The following is a 19,761-nucleotide window of genomic DNA, read 5'->3' as shown; positions in this document are numbered from 1 at the left end:
GAAGATGGTGGAAAACTACATGCACCGTTGGGTTCTCATGAGCCTCAAGGACGCCAACCCTCGGCTGGAGGTGCCGAAGGGGCTGCCGGAGAAGACTTCTGTGTGGAGCTCAGCGAAGCTCTCCGACCCTCGGGCCGTGCCTGTCCTGGAGCGCTTCTCGCGCGACATCAGCGCCAAGAGGCTGGCCCGTGGGATGATAGTGAAGGAATTCTTGGCATAGCGCCTCGAGTCCCTTCAGGCCCATTCCAGGCCCCTATGGGACTACCACCTCGGTGACGACAGGCTTAGGCTCTGGTCCCAGGACCTCCCTACTAAGGAGTTGAACAGGGTTGTCGCAACCCTGCTGGGCGGTGACCCCGGTGAGATACCCGAGGCTCTGGGTCCACTGTATCATCTCGACGACCGGGCCAACCTGATCGCCGCGTTTCCTGTCTTCGATGAGCGCGGCCTCTTCCTGGCCGAGGGCTCTGGTCCGGTAGAGGTGTCATCGGACGACACCTTCGATGGGGAGGACTCAGAGAAGACCGTCGACGACTGGCCGGCGAGCGTGCCTCTTCCGTCGGAGGCCGTTCTTCTGCGCGTGCTTGAAGATGATGATCTCACAGGCTACGGGCGTAGTTCAAGCTCTTGAGTCGCGATGCTCAGGAGGCCCCCTTGACGTGCGAGCGACTCCAATGTCCCTCCTAAGAAACTAACAATTTGAGACTCCATAATCCTTCAGCACTCTGTGTCGGTTGGGCCCGCCCCGCACGTACCTCCGATGCTGTTGGACCACATGGGCGGCCCAAGAGGGAAGGGGCTATGGGCGCAGTTCAGGCTCTTGAGTCGCGATCTTCAGGAGTCCCCCTAGACGTACGACTGACTCCAGTATTCTCCTAATAGATCTTAAGTGGCTTGTTGAGAGCACTAGGCTCTGCATCGGCAGGGCCCGCCCCGCGCATACCTCCAATGTCATTGAACCGACCGGATTCCTGGATGGCCCAAGAGAGAAGGGGCTACGGGCGCAATTAGGCCCATGAGTCGCGATGCTTAGGGGTCTCCCTTGACGGACGAGCGTCTCTGTACCTCCAGTTCTCAGTCCCCCGCACTGGGCGTGGGCATAGTCGTAGGTGGACTTTGTTGACTTCCTAGCCAGCTGCATGCATTGTCATTGGCGGACTGTGATGATTTCCTTGCCTACTGCAGGCATGGTCATTGGCGAACTGTGTTGATTTCCTTGCCACGAAGCGTATGGCTGCCACTAGGCGTGGGAGGGACCCCTCCGCGTCCTCGGGGGGGGGGGGGGGTATACAAGCGTAACTCCTTATTACGTGAGAGTGCCACGTTGGGGGTGTATCTGGGAGGTCGCGGAACGCTTTGGCCTCGCGAGTGTCCCTACCCCCGAGGTAGACGCGCCTGATTTCTTTTGGGTCTTCACCTAGTGCGGAGCATAGGTCATCCACTCGGCATGGGAGGGACCCCTTCGTGTCCTCGGGGGGGAGCATATACAGCCGTAGCTAGTTATTTCGTGAGAGTGTCACAGTGGGGGTGTATCTGGGAGGTCGCGAGGACGCTTTGGCCTCGCGAGTGTCCCTACGCCCGAGGCATTAGGTGCCTAATTCCTTTTGGGTCATTGGTAAACCCTGCCGACTTCTTCTTCGGGAGTGAGGCTGGGTGTCTGCTGCCACAGGAGGCCTGCAAGGATATGCTTCGGCCGGAGCCCCCAGGCGGGGGGTCGACCGCCCAAAGATGCAAACAAGGTAGAACGTTAGTGTTCAAAGTGGGTGCGACACAAACAACTGAATGATGCGTAAATGAAAGTGGCGACTGGGGAGTGCACTAAACTCCTGGAGGCCACATGGCCCTGTGGGCGCCCTCGGACAGAGTGAGCCAAAAAGTTACGTGGCAGCAGCCAACAAAAGTCACCTCGCAGCCGTGCCGCTGAAGGGCCGAGTGCGCCGTCGTCGCCCGAGCTCCTGCTTCCACGATCGCGACCCTCACGGGTCTGCCATCTCCTGAAGCTTGGGACCTTCTCTTGGCCCGAGCATCTCCTCCTGTTCCTCTCCATGCCGCAGCAGTCGTGTTCCCCAGCCCGGAGGGCATGAGGGTGTCGGTGTCCGGGCACACCCACCGATGGTCATCTCGCGCGGGCTAGAAGGGGCCTTGAGCCGCGGCTCTGTCGATTGCCAGCGCATTGATGCAGATGCGGGGACGATCGACCGTGCCAACGACGATGACTGCGATTGGTGATGCAGGGCAATCCCCGCCTCGCACAGCCTAGGCATCTCGAAGTTCTTGGATTGCTTTGATGACGGACTCATGAGAGCTGGGAGGATGCGCGCCGGAGTGCGCCCTCGGGTTGTGATCGAGCGCCACCTCGCCTCACTGGTCAGACCGGGAACCTCCCCGGTGGGAGCCCCCAGGCCTGACCCAAGGGGGCGCCGAGCGCAACTTCCTATGCGATGGGAGGCATGACCCCGTGCCCGGGCAAAGAGCCCGAAGTCCCAGGGCGCTCCATGGGCGGGAGCTACTTCTTTTTCTTGCGTGGGTCCTCGCGAGGTGGCTCGTCTTCTTCGTCGTTCGAGCATTCCGCTGCCGCGGTGCGGTAGGCGCGCTCGAGTGTACAGACGGCATGCTTCTCTTCGCAAGCGATGGTGATGACGCCGCTGCTCCCTGGCATCTTGAGGACGTTGTAGCCATGGTGGGTCACAGCCATGAACTTGGCGAGAGCCGGGTACCCAAGGATCGCGTTGTACGTCAGGTGGATGTGTGTGACGTCGAAGACGATGATCTCAGTGTGGTAGTTCTTGCGCTCGCCAAAGGTGACTGGCAGACGCAAATGCCCGATGGGCATGGTGGACCCTTTTGTGATTCCTGACAAGGGCTTGGTCAGCATGACCTGTTCGTACGACAGCTAGAGTGTCTCGAAGGTGTCGACCGAGAGGACGTTGAGACCCGCTCCACTGTCGGGGTGCACATCATGGGGACCTTGCCGGCCATGAACGAGCACCTAAGCTGATCACTTGGGTCGAAGGTGATGGTAGTCTAGGACCAGTTGAGGGGGCGCATTGCTTCAGGCTTCGGGAGAGTGGCATTCACCTCCCGGGCAAACTGCTTGAAGGCGCGGTTCGAGGCCGGGGTTTGGTCACCGCCCATGATGGAGGCCACTGCCCTGACCTCTTGGAAGCCCCCAGCCCCATCATTCTGCATGTCTTCATACCTCCTTCTGGGTGGCGGAGGCAGTGGAGCCAGCCTAGCCTCACGAGGGCGAGCCTCACGAGGACGACTGGGTCGTTACCCCTCCTGAATGTCGTCGCGCCAGTGGTCGTCCCGATCCTGGTCGCACCAGCGGTCCTCCTGAGGTTGGCCGTGCCGACGGTCTTCATGAGGATGTTCATGCCACCCCTAATGCGTCTCCCGGTCATACCAATGGCATCCACTGCGACCACCGCCGCGCGCGGGGCCTCTGTCTCCCCACACGGGGCGCGTGCTGGAATGCTCAGCACGGACCAGTCGGACCTCTTGGCACACGGAGGTATCATGGCCGCTTATGCCATGGAAGATGCACGTTGCCCCCCTCCTGACGGACGCTCTCCCCCTCGTCCTTGCTTCACCTCATGCTCGGCTGCGAGCACCACCGGAGCCTTGCGCTTCGTTTCCTTGGCCTTGGTCTCCTTCTCTTCTGGTTTCACCGCCTAAGGCCCGAGGAGCGACAAGCGACCTTCTTCGGCCGTGGCACACTTTTTTGCCAGGTTCAACATCTCCAGTGCAGTGCTCATTTCATCACTCATGGCGAGCTCCTCCTTCATGTTGAGGTCGGTGACTCCGTCAGAGAAGGCCGAGATGACGGCCTCGTCCGATGCCTTAGGGATCTTGAGGCGCATGGCCATGAAGTGATGTATGAACTTGTGCACGGTCTCCCCCTCCCGCTGCTTGATGCGTTGCAGGTCGTTCACTGTTAGAGTGTGGTCGCGGTTGCCCTGGAAGTTGGTGATGAAGCGTTCGCGTAGATCACCCCAGGAGGTCATGGATGCCCTTGGGAGGTTGAGGAGCCAAGAGAGCGCGCCACCCTTGAGCACCATGGCGAACCTGCACGACATGACCTTGTCGCCGCTCCGGCCGCCCTGATACTCAGCGTGTAGAGTTGTAGGAACTCGGCCGGGTCAAGGGTTCCATCATAGTGCGGGTGTAGGTCGGGCTTGAACTTGCAGGGCCACTCAGTTGGGTAGAGCTTAGGGGCAATGGCGGGGCAACCCACCGGCGCGACAGGTGCAGCGCACGCAGGGGCGACATGGTCTTGTTGCTCCAATGGGTCTGCTTTAGGCGGGCCATGCTCGTGGCGCGAAATTTGCAACGCCAGCAGCGCGTGCGCGTCGACGCGTGGCTGAGGAACCACCTGACAGCTTGATTCATCTCCTGGCCTTGCCCTGGATTCGCGAGGCCTATCGCGGGGACGCGCTTCCTGCATGGGCTCGGGGCGCACGCCACGCCGCGGAGGTGGGGATGGTGCGTCTTGCTCCTTGTCGTTCGCCAGGGATGGTTGGGGTCGAAACCAGCATGAGAACGCCGCGGGATCGTCGGCGGCGGCGACGAGCTCACCGATGCGTTGGAGCCAGTCGTTGTGGCGGTCAGGGGCGGGCCGATAGCGGAGCAGCTCGGTGGCCATGGCAAGCGTGCGCCAGCATGCAGCATCTCCGACCGGGCATGCGCGGCTGGCCTGGAAGCCCGGATGAGGGACGGAGTAGCGGTGCGGCCATCGGGCTTCTCGGTAGCCGGCTAGGCGGAACCTTGTTGTTCTTGAATGTCGGGGCCCATGGCGGCGTTCACCACGGGCGATGGTGACCGGCGCGCGCCGGCGGTGCCCGCGGGCGCCGTTTGAGCAACACGGGTGGCGCAGCGCTCGACAAGAGCCCGACGAGCATCAGCCATCGGAGCGGAGAAGCTTGGTGAAGGCGGAGCTTGGATGAAACCTTGACACGCCCCCTACCTGTCGCGCCAAATGTCGAATTTCGGGCTCTGCAAAACCCTAAAGATTCGAACTCTGGGCGTGTACGAAGATCACTCACGGGCTCGCCTGATCTAAATGGCTACTCGCTCGGGATGGCAGAGAACTCACTCGATGGCAAGGAAGACACAGAACACGACTATTTTCCTAGGTTCGGGCCGCTGGGAAGCGTAATAGCCTACTACTTTAGTGGATTGCCTCTCGTGGAGGTTGGTGGATGATCTAGTATAGTGTTCGAGGGCCTCCGGAGGCTGGGTGGCCTTTGTGTGGTGCCGGTGGGTGAATGAATGAATGGATCGAATCCGGTCGGTCCCTCTCTACAAAGTAACCTATCCTCTATATATAGCAGCGGCCCGGGTCCTCTTACCTTATCACAAGGGCGGGAAGGGATCCCACAACGGCCAATTTTGAAGGGGGCAGGGGAACATGCTCCCACGGTCCAAAGGTGGTCTTCGCGTAAAAAATGTGTCTGCCAGTGCTGCATGGACGGGTCCATGGATCACGTATGTCCCACTAGCGGGCGGCGATGGCCTTGTTGCACTAGAAAGGAAACCTTTGGAAGATGCCTTGGGAACCCGTGTATGTCCTTCCCTCGTTTGCATGAAAGGGGAAACTGCACCATCCTGCAATCCACTGCTCGCCTGTCCTTTCCCCGCGTCATCCTTGACTCCTGAGGCCTGGTCTTGCCTCAGAATCTCCGCGGCTCTGGAGGGGTCATGAGGAGGCCCCCTGTGCACCATGGTGTTGTTCCTCCTCGCGATGGCCTTGCCTCGAGTGGTGTCACACTTTGTTGTGTTTGGTCAATGAAGTGGGCCAGCCCTGGGCCACAGACATGCAGTTCTGGGTACCCCCATTCCCAGAACACCGACAGGTTGGCCCAACCGAAACTCGTGCGTGCAACGCCTGCGTTCAAACCCGGCAAGAGGCCCAGGCTGCGAGCGACCTGATGGAAGGGAAGAGAGGGGAGAGGATGACAACTGGATCCCACTTGTCATCTCTTTCCTCACGACAGGGAGGGAGAGGAGCTCATCGGCGGCAACTCTAATGATGGTTTGTCCCAGTGAAGGCACGGATGGACTCCGGAGGTTGCCGCTGATTAGGGGAGGTGGAGGTGGTCAGAGGGGCTCAGTGGTTCGCCGGCAACAAGGAGTGCGGCGGAGGTAGCTTCGGGAGGTGGTCTCTACTGGCGAATCCGGCTGCAAAATGCACGGCGATGGTTGGGAAAAGGGTTAGGGAGGAAGAGAAGGGATCGCCGGAGGAGGGCCGTACCCAGAGATCAACGAAGTCCCGACGCGGCGAAGCTCGGGTTGATCCCAAGCGTTGAGGCTCTCCGGGGGTGAACTGGTGAGGTAGGGGTGCAATTAGGAGTAGGAGGGGCTCAACAAAGAAGAGGGAAGAGCCAGGGGTGGCTTTATACCAGTTGCACCGATGCTCCATGGACATGGGCGTTGGTGCACCATGGACAGGGGGGTCGAGCCCCGGAACAATGGTGCTGGCGACTGTTAGAGGAGAGGAAAGTGATCCGATGGTGCTTTTGGGGGTTGTTTATGACTAGGAGAGCAAGAGGGAGAGAGAGGAGTTCATGCATACGAGGCCAGTGATTGGCCGAGAGGGGTTGCCACGGCGCGTGCGGTAGAGCACATCAGAGAGAGAGGGGAGAGGGGTCCGACAAACCAGCATCCAGTGGATGCCTAGGTGCCTCAACTGGCGCAAGGGGAGGGGCTCGAGGTGGCCAGGAGCTGGCATGGAGCAAGGCTAGCTCTAGGTGTCTGCTACTTCTCGAGCTTGCGTTGGTTTTTTCCTTGAAGAGGAAAGGGTGATTGTGACAGCCCGATGCCGACGTTCCAGAAGATTCCCCTTTTATTCCGTTTTCGTCGTGTGTCTATTTTATTTTGTCGCATCATTCGCATCATCTGCATTGCATCGGCATCTCCATTGCCGCCAGTTTTCAAAACTTGCATCCGTTGTTAGTTGCCGATTCATGTCGTTGTCTGTTCTGAGCCCGACCGCACACGCACGCGCCCACGGCATCGTCAAAACCCTGTTTTAAAAGTGTGTTTAAAACTTTCTCTGATTGGGGTGAAACTTGGCATGCGGTCGTAATTAGATATAGCTACATCGCCTGTCAAATTTCGTCGCGACCGGAGTCCGTCTGGTACCCGAACGGTCTATCGTCGGACGTCTTTCGGTGTTGTAAATTTCGTTGCTGTGCCGCTTGTTTTCCCTCTCGTCTCCGGTAAACTAATCTTCACAGCCACGTACCCGTTCCCGCGTGCGGAATCATCCGATTCCGACTGCACGGTTGGATCCGGAACGAAATTCCGGTTAACCTAGCCCCCTTTTCTCTATAAATATACCCCTCCTACTTTTGAGGCAGCCTACCCCGTCTCTCCTCGAAATCTGCACCTAACCCTAGTTCCCCCTCACTCTCTCTCGTTCCACCAACCGCCAGCCACCGCGGGCCCGCCAAGCCCATCCGAGGCCCAAACCGCCGCTGCCGCCTCCCGTGCTCCCGTGCCCGTGGCACCGAGCAGCGCCTCCCATGGCAGCCGCCTCCCCTCCTCGAGCACCACCCTCGCCGGAGCCCCGTCGGTCGCCGCCTCTTGCATGCCACCGGTGGCCGTGCTCGCCTCCGCCAGCCACCAGCGCTGAGCAGCCGAGCTGCTGGCCTCCCGACGTCCTCGATCCCGGCCGTAGCGCAGCACCTCGCCGGCAGCCGGTGCTCGCGCGCCCTTGCTCCCTCGTCCCACTGGTGGCTGGATCCGGCGAGGTCCGGCCAGATCCGGTCGGTCCCCGTAGTCCCTCGGCCGCCTCGCCGTGCCCGTTGCCGGCAAGCTCCGCCGCCTGCAGTCCCTAGTCAGGAGAGACGGGGAGCGTCGTCCCACTCCCGCACCGCCCGTGGCCATTCGGCTGGGCCCTGAGCCGGCCCAGCTACGCGCCTCCAGTGCCTCGCCCCGACCCCAAGCCCAGCTGGCCTCGGCCCGCCTCCTCCTGTCAGCCCCAAGGTGAGACCCCCTCCCCTGGCCTCTTTTCCCTCGCCCGAGGCATCCGGTTACTATGTTGCGCCACTGTTCGGCCCATTAGTTGTTTAGGTTAATTTTACGGAATTATTATAAATTCCAAAAAATAAACGATATAAGATTGCCCGTAGTTTATTAACTATGTATCGGTTCGTGACGTGTAGCATATGGATTTCGTGTCGTTTTGCTGTAGCGGCCCGACTCAAAACGAGTCAAGCCTCTGTGTTTCTGTGCCATCCCTGGATCAGTATGCTGGCACACACAGTACATCAATGTATATATCAAAGTGCAATCACATGTAAATAGCGTAAAAATGATATATACCTTAAATATCTCAGCGGAAGCAGTCAAGGGAGTGGAGTCCCAATAAACACCAACGGCAAGTTGAGTGTAGACCATAACCCTGAATCGTACTCTTACTCGTCGAAGAAAAAATATCTGCAACATAAGACGTTGCAGCCGTGTAGGTCAGCATATTGAATATGCCGGCAAGTCACATAAGAGAGGGGTGAAAAGTAATCATCTATACTATATGCATATATGGCAGGTGGGGTTATAAGTTTTTAGCGAAAAGCAAGTTTTCTCCTACATCAAGAGAGGGCTAAAAGCAAAATGTTACTACAAAGGTTGGTTGTTAACGAGATGGTTCCGCCAACCAGTTCTCGTACCCGAGTTGTCAATAATTACCATCATCAAATATATATAATGGTGTTGAGAAATCCAGATAACTTCAGTTCTTTTGGCTCAAGTTGTCCATGGCCGTGGACACGGCTAATCGATTAGGTTTGAGTACTCTGCAGAGTTTTGCACACGTTCCCGACAAGATTTGATCGCCTCCGTGTATGTCCTCGCACTTCACGGTGTTTGAATACCGGATGATCAAAACATGGTCTTTCAACGGGTCCCTCTGAATCCCTGTCGGTGCCCATCCACTCCTACCATTCTTCTACATCTGCTAGCACCGCCTGTCCAGAGTCGCCGCGTTGTCCAACCAAGCCAGAGCCCATAATGACTTGTGGCTGTGCAGGTAAGCCTTGGGTCTTGAAAATATCCATCCGTCTCTTTGAGCCTGGGTGAAGCTTTCCGCAGGATGTCATGGCCTCTCCAGCATCCCGGGTCATCCACTGGGTTCTCCAGAGAGCCGATCAACCGTCCTTCACCCAGAGTTGCATTGCATCCGAGGTCTTGAAAATCTTGTCTTAACTGGTCTTGATTATTTAATCAACCTCGCATCACTTGTGTTATGCACTCAACCGAAATCCCGTCTACTCAAGCATAGCAATATGAAATTTGTCGTCCCGGGGCCAAGTATCGAGGTTGTTGTGTGCCTACCACATGATACTAAAATCTATACTAAAATTTCCAAGTACCTAAGCAGCATGCAATTGGGCATAGGATGGTAGAACTACAATGCATAAAACATAGGTGATAGTATGATCAAAGTGACTTGCCTGGTATTACTTGATGAAGATAGTCGCTCTCAAAATCGTGATAATTCTACTCGCCACACTCCGAGCAATCTGTCGTAAACAAATAGCATTCAATAAACATTCATGCCAAAAGAGGAAGAACCAAGAGAACATAAGAACAAAGCATGTCTTGGTACAAAATAACAACGTACTAAGGTTTAATAAAAAGGTCCTAAGTGTGTTGTAAAGTGAAGGTGCATGAATGAGATCAAAAGAGTTAATGGACGAGGAACCATTGCTATATAAGCTCGACTTGCATACACTATGGGAGATGATCAAAAATATTGGGAGAACAACATGAATGTTGTTTGACAAATAGTATAAGACATAAGAATTTATTTGTAGAAAGAATTTCTTGAAATGGAGCACTACAACGCAAGTTATAGCGAATTGAAGTATGAATTGAATTTGCATTCAAAAGGTCAAGAGAAGTTGAACTGAAGTACGATGGATACGTACAAAAATATATGACATGAGTGTTTAGGGGTAAAACGAATCAATTGAAAAGGTGGTACGATTTGCAAGATAAGATCAAATGAATGTTCGAATACAAATTTGAATCGCTCAAATTTGTAAGGTTCAAAGGTAGAAACTAATGATGCTACTGGATATAGGAGATCAATATGAGCGTGTAGAAAAAAGAATTACTAGATTTGAAATAGTGGATCAAAAGATACAAATACTTCAATATAACATTTAATCGGCTTAGAACGATGTGAACAATTTTGGGCACTAATAGATAAATCTGATTTGATCAAAATTATAAGTTGAAAAGTTAAAACTAATGATACAAACGGGAAGATTACTTTCATACGAATCCGACGCAATTGAATTCATCTAAAATGGAGCTACGGATAAAAAGATATGATCAAAAGAAGTTTGAATATGAATATGAACAAATTTCGACATTTGAAAATTTCAAAAAGTTGATATGATAGGTTCACAGGATAGGTGGGATCAAGACGAAACTCTAGGCGTTGGTTTCATCTAATTCGGATAAACGAGTAAAAAGTTATGGCTATTTGAAAAATCAGGGCCAAGCTGTTTTACGGAAGAGAAGTGCTACGTCTAAAAGAATTCTAGTACTAATGTGTAAATACGAATACTAATTAATATATCTAATTACTCTACCGTATACTAGTGTAGGAATACTATTCTAGAAATAATAAACTACGGGAGTAAAAAAATACGAAGAAAAATACCTTTAGAATGCAGAGTAAGAATTAATTCCAATGAGGAGACGACTTTGAGAAATCCCGCCGAAGAGAAAAGAATATTTTTATTTAATAAATGTAGTTAAACCAAAAGATTGATTTAACCCGAAATAGATGATTTTTGGATGCTCCTATGGGTGTATATTTATAGGTGGAAGGGAGGTCTAATGATCCATGGGTAGGCGATGTGGGACTAAATATATACATAATGTAGGCAAACTAGAAAAAAAGAGGGAAAGAGAGGTGCCGCATGGGCCAAAGCAATTCGGCCAGCGCACAACACATGCACATGGTTGGGCTGGTTGGCCTCGGCGCGTTTTTTTTTTTTTTTTGCGAACGAACAATTTTTTTTTTAAAAAACAAAGAAGAAAAACGTATAAATGAAAAAGAGAGAACATTTTATATAGGCATATTATATATCAAAATTTTCAGAATAAAATTTTCTAAAACATGAACATATTTTCAAAACCAAAAAAAAATATTTAAGAAAAAAATATTTTTTTGCAATAACTTTAAAATGAAAAGGAATTTGAATTTCAAATAAATTGCAAATACTTAAAATTTGAATCAAGACATTGTCTCTGATTTTGGAGGGTCATTTTCCTCCTCTCGTTTGATTTTTTTTAATCAAAGGGTTTTGAAAATATTCAAACTCAAAATTGAAAAGGGATTCAAAATAGAAAATTTTGAGAAAGTCATTTTATTCCCTCTCATTTTTTGAGAAGTTTCAAATTCCACTCAAGTTTCAATCACTCAAACAAACAAACAACAATCTAATAATTATATTAACATTCCAAAATTTATAATTTTGGAATGTTACATTTGCGCATAGATTATGTTTGTGCAACTTGCATAATTGTTTGACGTCGCTTAGGGTGTCGTATGCCTAGAATCGTGTGCTGTCTATAATGTTTTTGCCCGTAGTTATTTTTTTCACGCGTGCTCGGATTGCTCGTATGCCTTAGATAATTTTTTTTTGTTTTAGGAACCACTTTTCCATGTATTTTAGAGTGGCCGTTGGTATTTTTTGCCTGTAGGTATTTGCCGCTAGTTTATTTTCCGTGTTTAGGACATAATCTCGCATTTACGTGTGACGATATTTTTGTTGTGCAACCCCACATGTTTTATATGTTTTTGGGGTAGAAAAATCCATAGGATTTTTCTGTGCATTTAGTTTTAGCTTTTAAGAAAGTTAGTTCGCGCGATATTTTGCCATGTCGCCCTCTTGGCTATTTTGTAGGATTTATTCTGTGTTGTGTTTGAAGGAGTTGTCAACTAGAGACTTGATCTTGGAGGTTTAGTCAAGCCCCTGGTATTTTTGCTTGCAATAGAAATCCATGTTTAGGTGTGGTTTGGTTGTTCTTTACTTTCTAGGAAATAGTGTTGTTTTAGGGATGCTGAAATATTTCTAAGTCTGAATCTGTTATTTTTTGTTGCTGTCTTGTCTTGCTTCTATCTTGTGTTATGTAGCTCTTTTGAGGTTGGTGCAATGGAGTTAGTTGTAGACTTTAGGATTCTCTAGCATGCTTTGATTTTCATGCCATTTGGAGACCTGTAGCTTATGGTTTTGCTGCTGTCAATATGACTTCAGATCGAAAACTGCAGTTTCATGAAGTGTTATTTTCACTAAGTCTGAAATAGTGTGTGAGAAGCCATTTTGTGACTTCTTTTCCTAGTGATCCATGCGTCCATGCTAGTTGTTGTTAGTTGATTATTGTAGTGCTTCTTGCCCTCCATCGTGACATGACTTGGTTGAGCATATTGGGATTTTGTAGCTCGTAGTTGTGGGGTGTAGGAAATGTTATGTGGCTGATTTTGGCACATTGTAGTGATATCTTGTTTTGCTCGTAGTTGTTGAACCGTAGCTCCGTTTACTTCGTGTCCTATATGAAACTTGCTTAGAATCTCGTGTAGTTTCATTTTATCTTGCTGGTTGTGTGTTTTGAAATGTTGCGGATGCCATTTGCACACATATTGCATTAATGCCATCATATCTTGCGGTGTCCGTATCTTTTGATCCGTAGCTCCGTTGGAGATGTGCTCTAAATTGCTTGTAAAGACGCGTAGAATCACGTGAACTTATTTGTTTTGCTGTTTAACAACTAATTAGATGTGTTAGTTCAGATCTGGACAGAATTATAAATTAACATGTGAGGTCGTTTCGGAGATGCTATATGTCATTTCCGACCTCATTTAAAATGCCTTGATAGGTAGATTAATTATGCTTCACCTCTTGCCATGGTTAACCACATTTAATATTGCCGAGTACCTAATCGGGATAGAACTAAATAACTCGTATGTGGAGTTTCGTCAATATGCAACCCGATGCATATTGAACTTCACTTAATGTGTAGTGTTTGATTGTGTGAATTGTCATGCCGTGTCGTGCATGTGTTCAGCTGCTCATGCATCATATGTGTTGTGGCATCATGTGGTGAATATCGTGTGTTGATGCTTGTTTCCGGTTTCCCCCGTCTCGATAGAGTTCCGCAAGCGTGTCGGAAAGTGAGGACCCATTCGACTACATTGGTTCGTCTCCTTCATGGAGTCATTCTTCTTCCAAGCGGGATCTCAGGCAAGATGACCATTTCCCGAGATACCATTACCATCATTGCCATGGTACTTTACCGTTTCTATCGATTATGTCTCGTTGCCTACCACATGTTAAATATTAGCCTCTCAACAATGCCATGAAAACCTTCAACCTGTACAACCTAGCAAACCACTGATTGGCTATGTTACCGCTTTCTTAACCCTGTGTTAGCGTTGCTAGTTGCAGGTGTAGTTGCTTCCATGTGTTTACATGGGTCCCTTGTCATATCACCATATTATATGTTAATTAATTGAATGCACCTATATACTTGGTAAAAGGTGGAAGGCTCGGCCTTTCTAGCCTGGTGTTTTTTTCCACCTTTGCCCCCTTAGTTTCGGCTACCGGTATTATGTTCCATAATTGAGCGCTCCTAACACGATCGGGGTTGTCATCGGGACGCCCTTGATAATTCATTTTAGATTAAAGCTGGTATGGCAAGGCCCAACATTGGTACAACATTTTCCCAACATAATAATTCTGTTAATACTGAAATGCATAGGGAGTTAGCGCTACCCGAGGAGTAATTCAACATAATACAAGGGGGACCAGTGCTGATGGTGTTGGTCCCAAAAGGGCAGACTACGGGGCCACCACGGGGCAACTCGAGGTTTGGCACCTGTAGCCTTTCCCATTCGGTCGTGTCCTGAGAACGAGATACGCGGCTCCTATCGGGTTCTTCGACATGTCGGGCGGCCTTGCTGGATTAGTTTTACCTTTGACGAGATATCTTGTGCATCGGGATTCTGGTGATGCTTTGGGTAATCTCAGAGTTGAGGTTTTCCACTAAGGAGTCCGACGAGATCGCGAGTGTCGTGATCGACGATTTCCATGCGGCTTGTGGTAATTTGTGATGGACTAGTTGGAGCACCCGGTTATGTGGAAACGTGGAAACTTTGTTCAACACTGGTTCTAGATAACTTGAAGTTAACTAACTAAAAACATGCCAACTGTGTGCATAACCGTGACTGTCTCTTTCGTGAGTTCCTTCTCTGATCAAGGACACGGTGGAGTTATGTGTGACGTAGGTAGGTGTTCAGGATCATTCATTTGATCATCAGTAGTCACGTCCGCTATGCGTAGATCTTCCCCCTCTTATTTCTTGTACTCGTAAGTTATCCACCAAATATATGCTTAGCCGCTGCTGCAACCTCACCAATTAACCATGCCTCACCCAATTAAGCTTTGCTAGTCTTGATACCTTTGGAAATGAGATTGCTGAGTCCCCTGTGGCTCACAGATTACTACAACACCAGTTGCAGGTACATGTAATGGTTACTTGACGCGAGCGCGTTGATTGTTCATTTGGAGTTGCTTCTTCTTCTTCTTCTTCTTCATCAATCTAGGATGGGTTCCAGGCCGGCAGCCTGGGATAGCAAGGATGGACGTCGTTCTTCTTTTCTTGTTTGTTTTCGTCCGTAGTCGGACCCTGCTCTTCTTCATGATATTTATGTTTTGTACTGATGTGACTCTGATGTAGCATGTGGAGAGTATAAGCCAATTCTATATATATCTGTTCTTTTTAGTACTTGTACTTGTAACGATATCCATTCTTGCGACATGACGAGATGCACTTCTATCCCCGACGAGGCCCCCGTGGAAAATTAAGGATAGGGTCGCATCTTGGGCATGACAGTGATGCAGCAAAGTAGAGATAAGTATTTCCCTCAGTTTGAGAACCAATGTACCAATCCAGTAGGAGTATCAAGATGAGGAACCAAGGCACCTGCGCAAGGACAAACAAACTTGCACCCAACGCGATAAAGGGGTTGTCAATCCCTTTATGATTACTTGCAAGGTGAGATCTGATAGTGATAATAGGTAAATATAAATAAATAAATAAAGTGAAGCAAGGTATTTTTGGTATTTTTGTATGTAGATCTGAATATATAATGTTTAAAATAGACTCGGGGGCCATAGTGTTCACTACAGGCTTCTCTCATGATAGCAAGTATTACGATGGGTGAACGAATTACTGTCGAGAAATTGATAGAACCGCGCAAAGTCATGACAATATCTAAGGCAATGATCATACATATAGGCATCACGTCCGAGACAAGTAGACCGATACTTTCTGCATCTACTACTATTACTCCACACATCGACCGCTATCCAGCATGCATCTAGTGTATTAAGTTCATAACACACAGAGTAACGCCTTAAGCAAGATGACAAGATGTAGAGGGATAAATTCATGCAATATGATATAAACCCCAACTTTTTACCCTTGATGGCAACAACACGATGCGTTCCTCGCTACCCCTTCTGTCACTAGGTGAGGACACTGCACGGTATGAACCCAAAACCAAGCACTTCTCCCATTGCAAGAATTATAGCTCAAGTTGGCCAAACGAAACCCATAACTCGAAGCGAATTACAAGGATACGAAATCATGCATATAAGAAATCAGAGGAGACTCAAATAATATTCATAGATAATCTGATCATAAATCCACAATTCATAGGATCTCGACAAACACACTGCAAAAGAAAGTTACATCGGATAGATCTCTATGAATATCATGGATAACTTTGTATTGAAGATCCAAGAGAGATAAGAAGCCATCTAGCTACTAGCTATGGACCCGAAGGTTTGTGGTGAACTACTCACGCATCATCGGAGAGGTAATGGTGTTGATGAAGAAGCCCTCCGTCTATGAATCCCCCTCCGGCAGGGCACCAGAACGGTCCCCAGATGGGATCTCGCGGAAACAGAAGCTTGCAGCGGCGAAAAAGTATTTTCGTGGCTCTCTCTGTTGTTTTGGGGATTTTAGGGAATTTATAGGCGAAAGAGGTAGGGCAAAGATGGCATGGGAGCCCCACGAGCCTGCTAGGAGCCCTCTGGGGCGCACCTAGGGGGCTCGTGGCCTGCTCCGTGGCCCTCTGCCTTGGTTCTCAAGTCTTCTAGATCCCTTCTATTATGGAAAAAAATCATCCCGAAGGTTTTATTCCGTTTGGACTCCGTTTAATATTCTTATCTGAAAAAGGTCAAAAACACGGAAAAAACAGAAAATGGCACTGGGCACTGAGTTAATAGGTTAGTCCCAAAAATGATATAAAATAGCATATAAATGCATATAAAACATCCCAAGTTGATAATATAATAGCATGGAACAATCAAAAATTATAGATACGTTGGAGACGTATCAAGCATTTCCAAGCTTAACTCCTGCTCGTCCTCGAGTAGGGAAGTGATAAAGACCGAAGTTTTGATGTGGAATGCTACCTAACATATTTGTTCTTTGTAACTTATTTATTGTGGCACGAATGTTCAAATCCATAAGATTAAAAACAATAGTTTAATCTTTACATGAAAACAATAATACTTCAAGCATACTAGCAAAGTAATCATGAACTTTTGAAATCACAAGGCCAAAGAAAGTTATCCCTACAAAATCATATAGTCTGGCTATGCTCCATCATCCCCACACAACAAATTTAAATCATGCACAACCCCGGTATTGGCCAAGTAATTGTTTCCGCACTCTTACTTCCTCAAAAAATTTCGACTCTCACGCAATACATGAGCATGAGGCATGGATATAGCACTATAGGTGGAATAGAGTGTGGTGGAGGTTGTGAGGCAAAAAGGAGGAGATGGTCACATCGACTCGGCGTATCAATGGGTTATGGAGATGCCCATCAATATATATCAATGTGAATGAGTAGGGATTGCCATGCAACGGATGCACTAGAGCTATAAGTGTATGAAAGCTCAAAAATAAAAACTAGTGGGTGTGCACCCAACTTGCTTGCTCACGAAGACCTAGGGCAATTTTGAGGAAGCCCATCATTGGAATATACATGCCAAGTTATATAATGAAAATTCCCGGTATGGTGGCTGTTTTGAGGAAGGTATATGGTGGTTTTGTGCATCGGCGAAAGTTGTGCGGCACTAGAGAGGCTAGCAATGGTGGAAGGGTCAGAGTGCATCTATACCATGGACTCACATTAGTCATGAAGAACTCATATACTTATTGCGAAAGTTTAATTAGTAATCAAAACAAAGTGCTAAACGCTTACTCCTAGGGGAAGGGTTGGTAGGAGTTAAGAATCGCGCGATCCCGACCGCCACACAAAGGATGAAAATCAATAAATCAATTATGCTCCGACTTCATAACATAGCGGTTCACCATACGTGCATGCTACGGGAATCACTAACCTCAACAAAAGTATTTCTAAATTCACAACACCCTACTATCATAACTCTAATATTACCATATCCATATCTCAAAACTAATTGTGAGGAATCAAACTTCTCTTACTACTCAATGCACTTGAATATGAAAGTTTTTATTATATCCTCTTCGGATGCCAATCATATTTAGGACTAACTTCATAACACACGCCAATTACCAAGTTACTTAGAGAGAGCGCTCTCAAAATGATATAAGTGAAGATCGAGAGTGTTTATTTCTACAAAATATGACACCGCCGTGCTCTACAAAGATTTAAGTGAAGCACTAGAGAAAAATTATCTAGCTCAAAAGATATAAGTGAAGCTCATGGGAGCAAAATTATCTAGCTCAAAAGATATAAGTGAAGCACATGCGAGCTAATTTGCCTAACTCAAAAGATATAAGTGAAGCTCATTGAGTATTCTAACAAATTCACGATGAGTTCATGTCCCTCTCAAAAGGTGTGCAACAAGAATGATTGTGATAAAAAAAAGAAAAGACTCCTATAATACACGATGCTCCAAGCAAAACACATATCATGTGGTAAATAAAAATATAGCTCCAAGTAACGTTACCGGTGGATTGAAGACGAAAGAGGGGATGCCTTCCCGGGGCATCCCCAAGCTTAGGATTTTTGGTGTCGTTAAATTTTGCTTGGGATGACTTGGAAATCCCCAAGCTTAGGCTCTTTACACTCTTTATTCCATTGTCCATAAGAACATCACCCAAAACTTGAAAACTTCACAACACAAAACTTAAACAGAAACTCGTGATATCATTAGCATAAGAAAACAAACCACCAACTTTTTAGGTACTGTAGTAAACTTAATTTCCATTTATATTGATGTTATATTACTGTATTCTCACTTCTCCATGGCTCGTACCTCCCGATACTAACCATAGTTTCATCAAAATAAGCAATCAACACAACAAAATCAGAATTTGTCAAAAATAGACCAGTCTCAAGCAATCTGTATATTTCGTATACCTCTGCTATCCCAAAAGTTCTTAAACAATTATGCCAATAAGGGAAATTTTCATATCAATCAGCATCAAAAAGAATCAACTCAAAACCTCTTTCTGGATAGGAATTAAAAATAATTTTGTGAGCACAAAGTTGATGTCTTTTTCAGCATGATTAAACAACTATCACCAAAACTAATCATAAAGGTTCTTCTTGGCACAAACACTAATTAAAACATAAAAAACACAATCATAACAGAATCATGATGGTGTGGAGTCAAGAAAACATAAATTAAAAAGCAAAAATAAATTTATTCATTGGGTTGGCTCCCAACAAGCGCTATTGTTTAACGCCCTTAGCTAGGCGTAAGACAATAGATTCAAGTGTTGTCATCTTTAGTGCTCAAACCATAAGTAGCTTTTATAAAGGATTCATAAGGCAATTTTATTTTATTTCGAGGTAAGTGTTCCATGCCCTTCTTTAATGTAAATTGAAATTTAATATTCCCTTCCTTCATATCAATAACAACACCAATAGTCCTAAGGAAAGGTCTACCAAGAATAATGGGACATGTCGGATTGCAATCAATATCAAGCACATTGAAATCTACGGGCACATAGTTCCTATTTGTAATAATAAGAACATTATTGATCCTTCCCATAGGTTTCTTAATAGTAGAATCCCCAAGATGCAAATTAAGAGAGCACTCATCAATCTCATTGAAACCTAGAACATCACATAAAGATTTTGGAAGTGTGGAAACACTAGCACCCAACACTACAGGAATCAGCTTCTTTGCCGTCTGCCATCACAGACGGCAAAGAGTAAATCCTGAACGGCAAAGAGAATACCACATACGGCAAAGAATCTCAAGGCCGACAAAATTTATGCGTCAGCCTACGACGGTATCGTACCTTCTTTGCCGTCTGTCTCCCCAAAGCGGACGGCAAAGAGCTTTGCCGTCAGCTTTTCATAGGAGCAGTCGGCAAAGTGCTCGAGACGGCAGCCGACAGGCGTTGCCTCCGTTAGGGGTTAACGGAGGCTTTGCCGTCTGCCTCCCTCTTCTTTGCCGTCTCCCTCCCCCCCTCTTCTTTGCCGTCTGCCTCCTCCTCCTCCCCCCCATCCACTCTTTGCCGTCTGCCTCCTCCTCCCCCCTCCTCTGTGCCCTCTTCTTTGCCGTCTGTCTCCCCAAAGCGGATGGCAAAGAGCCTATATAGACACCCCAGGATGCGCAGCTAGGTGCCATGTGGCACCTTTGCCGTCTGCCAGCTGATGGCACAGGTCTTTGCCATCTGCTGGCAGACAGCAAAGAGCCCATATAGTACCTATTTTTTTGTTTTATA

Source organism: Hordeum vulgare, chromosome 6H (genome assembly GCF_904849725.1).
Source record: "Hordeum vulgare subsp. vulgare chromosome 6H, MorexV3_pseudomolecules_assembly, whole genome shotgun sequence".
NCBI classification, from domain to species: domain Eukaryota; kingdom Viridiplantae; phylum Streptophyta; class Magnoliopsida; order Poales; family Poaceae; genus Hordeum; species Hordeum vulgare.
Note: the sequence above shows the minus strand (reverse complement) of the source record.